The sequence below is a fragment of the Microtus ochrogaster genome, chromosome 10 (genome assembly GCF_000317375.1).
Source record: "Microtus ochrogaster isolate Prairie Vole_2 chromosome 10, MicOch1.0, whole genome shotgun sequence".
Classification (NCBI taxonomy): Eukaryota; Metazoa; Chordata; class Mammalia; order Rodentia; family Cricetidae; genus Microtus; species Microtus ochrogaster.
In genome coordinates this window covers 22,997,896-23,005,429 of record NC_022016.1, presented here as the reverse complement: position 1 = coordinate 23,005,429, position 7,534 = coordinate 22,997,896, and positions in this window count along the sequence as shown.

Here is a 7,534-nt window from a genome sequence, read left to right as displayed (position 1 = left end):
TGGTTTTAGTTTCTGCCTTGGCTTCCCCCCATGGACTGTAATTCAGGATATGTAAGCCAACAAAGCCTTTTCCGTCCAAGCTGCTTTTGGTCATGGTGTTTCATACAGCAAGAGTGACTCTAAGTAAGACACTGAGGTTTGCATCCTGTCTGAGTAGCTCAGTGGAATACAGAGACTTTCAAATGATTCTATGTTGGGAATTGGAGGAAACCAAGAAAGGAATAGAAATTCAGGATTATATACTTGGGAGCTGGAGAATAGAGATAGTAGAAGCAGAAATAGAACATGCTACAAGGATTAGAAACAGAGTTAACATCTCTTAGGCAGCATTGCTGGACATTCAGGTGGTGTCCCAGCAACAGACATAGGGTACAGGGCCACAACTTATTGGCCTAAAGTGTCTTCCATCAATTTTCAAACACATCATTTTACTTTCCTATTCTTTGAACAAACATTTGTCAAATTCCTACTTTAAATTGCTGCAGTCAAGGAGACCCTGAGAAGATGTCGTGACATGATCACTCAGTGCAGGGTGGGAGTTTAGATGGGGCCTTCAACGGCAGCAGCAAAACTGGGCAAAAATTAAGACAGCTACAGGCTCACTGTGGCAAGGCACCATGGAAAAGTGTTAATACTATGGAAATCAGCTATTGTTCCCTGGGGAGACAGAGGTGGGGAGAGCCCAGCCCCAGCCTCGGGGCTTATAGCCTGCTTCCTAAGAGTTGGCACAGTCACCGAATCTGATGGTCTCATTGTACTGAGTGAGGGTAATAACCCTTCACTGTATGTAAAATTCCCATAGTTTGAGTGCTGATTTGTGCCTTCTGTAACCTAGGTAAACAGGAATGAATACTACCCCTATCTTATATTAATAGGAATGAACAAAGCTTGAGGGTCTTATGGTTGTACTCCAGGTCTTTCAATGGGCAGTAGAGCAGGGACAGACAACACCTCTGATAACTAGTCTGACATTCTCTTCAAGCTACCTGGAACAACAAAAATCAGACAAAAGTAAATTCCAGTGACCATAGTGCTGTGGCCTTGAGCCACGGCAGGTCCTCTTCAGGACCTGCAATTGACTTGGCTGGTAGGGCCAGTGGGTAGCCCAGCTCACTCAAAAATCCAGAAAGACAATTATCATATGACTCACTCATAAGTGGTTTTAAACATAAAGCACAGAAAACCAGCCTACAAATCACAATCCCAGAGAACCTAGACAACAATGAGGATCCTAAAGAAGACTTACATTGATTTAATCTACATGGAAAGTAGAAAAAGACAAGATCTGAGTAAATTGGGATCATGGGGACCATAGGAGAGGGTAGAAGGGGAGAGGAGAGGAAGGGAGGGGAGCAGAGAAAAATGAATAGCTCAATAAAATCAATAAAAAAATCTAACCAATCATATTTTTTTAAAAAATAGACCAAGAATCTATCCTAAGAGATGAGCCCAGAGCGTTGCATGGTCATCAACCCAGGAATCTGCAGAGGAGGTTTTGTGGAGATCTGCTAATGAACCAGAAAACACTGTGTCCAGACACTGCTCAGAAGTTTACACCAAACTCTCCTCCTTCTCCTTCCCAGCTCTGCTTGGCAAATCTGCCATGGAGTTTCCAGGCAAGCTCCTGGATTTGAACAAATGCTATGTTCCTTTATCTTCCCCTGAATCTTGCAACTCTGAGGGATAGGCCAGGAAAACCTCTCAGCACTGGTGAGAACCTCAACAACAGCCAGAAATCTCCACACTGCCTTTTTAAAGGAAATAAAACACACTGTTTCAATCCACAAAGTCAAATCCTGAGTCTTGTGTTACTGTTGTGAGCCATTACACTTGGCTAGAATGAATTCTTGATTTGACGATGTATAGTATAAAGAAAGGAGGTTTTAGAGCCAGAAAAATTCCAGTTCTGCTCAATTCTGTGAGGTGCCTGACCACCTCAAAACCCAGCTTATTTGTCTGTAAAATGTGAATAATAAGAGTTGCTGGAAAGCAGAAATAAAATAATTATTTCTTATGCAGGCACTTAGGCTATTGGGGAAACAGAATTTGTTATTCATAATTCTGTTAGATATATAGACGGCTAGGAAACCATCAATGACTCTTAATAATGTACTCACAATGAAAATAAATCTTATGGGTTTTCTCATCCTTTAAAAAATTTACACAATTTGCTTTCCTATTATGATCTAAAGTACAACAAGCACTTCTGGCAGATGTGCCTTTCACCCATAATAAATAGTTACTCAAGAAAAAAATATTTATTGAAGCTGCTCAAATAGCTGGTAAATATTTGTTGAACACATTCTTTGCTTAGACTCCATGCCAGACATCTCCAATGCTAAAAAGATCAGAAAGATGAGAGTCTCCAGCAGTGGTGTTGATTTCTATGAAAAGATGTATAAACGTTAAACTAAAACAATGCTTCTAGACAGAAAGTAGAAATGAGATGCAGGTAAAAATCCAAATAGGAATTTCAAACTAGTTGACGAACTGTAAAGCGGCATTTTTCCTGCAGCAAATATATAATGTAGGTAGTCAGCTGACGTATCAGAAAATCCTGGTACTAAAACTCAAAATCATTTCCTTCCATTCCAAAAAGAAGCATCGTGTTTCTCATTCTGTGAGGAGCAGGTGCCTGGGTTCACTCTCAGGTGTGGTACTTAGAGCCAGGATGTCCTTAGCAGAGTCATTTTGCATCTTTTGGCCCCAAGTACTCCGGCTATGAAATGCAGAGGACTGTGGTACATAGTACATAGTACATAGGATCTTTACAAGGACTGAATGAATTTTTTTCCCCAAGATAGGGTGTAATAGCTCTGGCTGTCTTGGAACTTAGTTTGTAGACCAGGCTGGTCTTGAACTCATGAACTCTGCCTTATGAGTGCTGGGGTTAAAGGCGTGGACCAACAACACCAAGGAATGATTTTTAACACTGCCTGATTGCAGCAGGAACCCTATACAGTCAGTGATTATTATTTAACTACCTTCCAGGATAAAGCTATCAGATTCTTGTCACTTTTGGTCTCTTGCCTGCTCTGTATAAACTTGTAGCTTTCCCAAGTTTGCGTGCTGTGATACTCTCCTATTGTAGATTGGTCTGTAGTGCCACTCCCTGCCCTAGGTCCCAGAGTGATGAGAGCGGCTCTGGTTCTTGAGACTAACTGCATCATCCAGGTTTGGGCCAAGGGTGGAAAGCCAGGGCCTGGATGCTGTTGTGTGTGTCCTGCTGGAGCTGGCTATGCACAGGAACTCATGTGTCCATCTGGAGAATGTCCAGTTCCGGCCTCGCTTGTCCTCCATCTGTTCCAGCACCACAGGGATGCAGGTCTCCTCACTTCTCCTGTGCTGCTTCTCATGACCTCTTCCCCACAGGGCTGCTTCGCCACAACTGTTTCAAGGTGAGCACAGTACAGATAGAGCTGCCAACCAGAAGCCACACCCCCTCAAGCTCCATCTATGCTGCAACACATCGCAATAGCCATAAAATAGCCCATACAACCCCAGCTCTGGCTCATCTTTCCTGCTGCTCTCAAAGCAGGATGCTCTGATTTGAGGACGCAGATAGAAAGAAGCACACTTCGGTCATTCTACAACGAAATGGGAACGAATGGAGCTTGTCTCTTGGCTGAAACAGTAGAAATAACCTTCAATGCAGAGAACTGGGGTACAGAATGATTAGTTCATTTCATTAAGAGTTTAAGGGGGAAAGAGACATCATGCTCTGTGTGTGACTGCCCTCCAGTGTTCACTGACATCAGCGATGCTTGTGCTTTGCTGAGAACAGCCCTTTGATGTATTCTTGAACTTGTTTGATAAAGATGGCTTGTTTCATTCAATGTCCAGTGAGATCTCATGAATTCCTGGGTTACAAGTTTGCCATTCAGGAAAACAAGCCTATCAATCAAAGTAGCAACGACACCGGCAGCAGAAAGAACACACGTGGAAAAGATTGGCCAACTGAAGGGCTTGTTTTGAATGTGAAACCCTGTAAGGAGTTTTCTAAAAGGAATGCTTCTTGGAAAAGAGAAGGCACTCCCAATTTCCAGCTGAGCCCACTTAGTTTGCTCTCCACAACAAAAGTCAACTGCCTTTCTCTGACTACGTGGTTTTTAAATGTTAGGGTTATGTGCCTTGGAGTTTGACAAAAACAATGAACCAATTGATCTCTATTCAGCATCTTTGCAGACAGAGAGCAGCTGTATTCAGCTGCTTCTGAGTAAATATTGCATGAGGTCTAAAGGATAATTGGGTATTTCCTCAGATTCCTTCAGAATTCTGTGTCCGTTTTGATGCCCATAACTCAGAGCAGTCATGGAAGCACTCACCTTTCTTCATGGTGTCTTCTCCCTCATCATCAGCCCATGAAGCTGTAAGAAAGTCAGCATCTATATGCATGTTTTGGTGTAACTGCACCTCGTGTGTGTGTGTGTGGGGGGGTGGTCTATTTGTCCTTTGTCCTAAATTAAACTTAATATCTTCTTAGCTGCAACTCTCGGAATTATCATAATCCTATTTTACAGAAATGGTTCAGAAATGACCATTCTGGTTCAGAAGAAGCAGAATTAGATGTGAACTTGAAACACCTGGATCTCATGTCCTATTAACCTGCTCTCCCCAACAAAATCAGTCAAAGAAAGGCAACAACATATGACAGACTTTTAAAAAATGAAGTTGAGTAAAAGCATTGCTTTACTCATTTGGGGGACTCTTCAGACACTGGTGACCCAAGTCATAAGCTAGAGTTCTATGTCAGTTACTTTTTCCAGTATTTTCATAGCTCAAGAGCTCAGAGACTCCAAAAGAAATACTCACAGCTATGTTGTGAGGTCTTTTGAGGTCAAGGTGTTCCTAGTGTTCCTAAGGATGGAGTCCAGCTTTGCGGGGGCAGCACTAGCAAAGACACCCATGGCCTATCTTACCATAACTTGAGTATCTCCCATTTTACTCCATTTCAAGAGCCCTTTTGACATTTCCAACTGGCTTCAATGTCCTAGGAAGAAATTTGAGTAAGTTTTGTCTCTGTAATAAACCATCAAGGAAGAAAATGCAGAAGTTTGGATATGTTGTTTTAATAAAACCCAGAAAGAAATAGTGAAGTGACTTCTAATTCCAGCTTCAGAGAGAGCTATTGAAAAGCCAGAGCTTCAGAATGGAAATATCTTTTATTCAAGTCTGCCATCTTGAGGTCAATTAGAGAAATACTTAGTCTTTTTGGAGAATCTATGCATTTAAAAAACAATGTGGGTTTTGTTTTGTTTTTGCAGGGAGGGGCATGGAATGAGAATTTTAAAACAAATACTAAGGTGCAAAGTAAAACCAAGAATTACACTGAGGAAACACACATCTGAATCTCGTCAACGAATTGCACATGAATGGGCAATGGCCATCTGCCTGGACCACAGAGACTGCCAGGAACAACTCACAGTTGAACACTTGCTGCAGTGAGGAAGAACACTCTCCACGGGGGAAGTCCAGAGAGCTCAGTGAGGGTGCCAAAGTGCTCATCCCAGCAGTCAGCTTTCAAGGAAATAGGACTTTGGATTGGAAGCATCTCCTAGAATCAGTGAATCAGTATTGATACATTTTTATTAACTAATTTATGCAGTCTTTCAAATTTCCTTACTTAATACCTAATATGTCCCTTTTCTTTTCAGTGCCAAGGACTTAACCCAGTGCCTATACATGCTGGGTAAGCACACAACAGTTGCACTACACTTTGAGCCCCCAAGGTCCTTTTGCTGACCCAGAATTCCACCTAGACACCATATGTTTAGTTCTGATGTCACTGTCATCTTCCTCTAGCTTGTTTTTGGTCACCACAGCATCTTGAGGACTGTTGAATAACGTGCCACTGGTCTCTGCCTAATGTCTTCTGTATGTTTTAGCTGGCCTTTGGAGCTCTGGGGAGGAAAAGCACAAGGGTAAATCTTCATTCTTGCCCCATCTCAAGGCAAAGTCCATCAACACAACATATATGGAAGTTATTTGGCATTCATTCAGAGAGATCTAGTCACGCTCATTCACTTGTTTTCTTAGGCACTTGCTTGTGTCTATTTGGGCTTATAACTATTTCTTTTATACAATGGGTTACAATCGAGTGTTACTAGATTGATTGATTGATTGATTGATTGATTGATTGATTGATTAACACAGGGGCTAGCTAGGTATGTACCCCAAGATGACTGCCTGGCATCATACTCCCAACCTTCTTGCCTCAGCCTCTTGAGTATTGTGATTATAAACACACACCACCATGGCCAGTTTTATTTATTTGGTTGATTACACTGCTCTTAAAACCCTCTGACATACTCCCATTGACACATTTTCTTTTCTTAAGCTTCTCTTCTCTTTCTGGTACTACTCGGTGTTTTGAGGCACATCTCATGTATGTCTTTGCTCCATTTCTTGGATCAGCCAGTGTTCCAGGAAGTTCCTGGAAGCCAAGATCTGAGTTGTAGGTTGTTGTGCACACTTGTACTGGAGTCCTTGCTTCTGGGTGCTCTCCGCTGAGCTAACCAGATTCTTCAACTCTGATCCACCAGTCTTAGTTCATTTTAACATTCTTCCCTTGCAATACATGGATTTCAACCACGCAATCCTGACTCCCCCACTGTGCGTGCGCGCACACACACACACACACACACACACACACACACACACACACACACTTCCTCCATGGGGAAACCCAGGACAACTAAATTAAAGTAAGAATTTCATTCTCATCAGTAAGCCTTCCTAAAATACACCCTCCAGGAATGAAAGGAAATATTTGTGAATATCAAATTCCTGGAAGATCTTTGGATTCACAATGATTTTTCTCGTGATTGTGCTTATTCATAACATAGTCATTTGAATTTGAAAGTGATCAGTGGCTGAGAGATAATCATGCCAGTGTGCTTAACTTGTGTTATTTACCCAAAGTAAATTTTACATGCTAATTCAGTAGGCAACGTCTCATACCAACTTACCTAAAGGTTGGAATATTTAGGAAAGGTCTAGTCAAGCTCATCTTTTATTGCTCTGCAAGCCTTGTTTCATAAAACTGTTGTGCTAAGTGCTTTATTATATCATCCAAACTATTTCTATTTTAATTTACTGTTATTTTAAGATGGTAGAGCGGACAAAAGTTCTTGTAGTAAAAGACTGGTGTCATGAGATTGATCCCTGGAACCCACACAAAGGTGAACATAGACAACCGGATTCCACAGAGTTGTTCTTTGGCTTCCATGTGTGAGTGGAGAGGCACATGTGTACCCCCATCATACACATAATAAACAATAACAACACAACAAATAAGAGCCAAATACTTTTAATAGATTTGCTTGTCTTGTTTCTCTTCTGAATGTACTCACTGACTGATGAGGTATTTAAAGATATTTTCTAAATAGATCTAATCATCATATCTAAAATTAAATTAAGGGTCTGAAAAGTAGTATAATTTAGCTATCACTGCAATTTTTACTTAAAACTTTGTAAATTTTAATAAAAAGCATTTAAATGGAAACTGATTATCATTGTATTTAATTTAGTATAT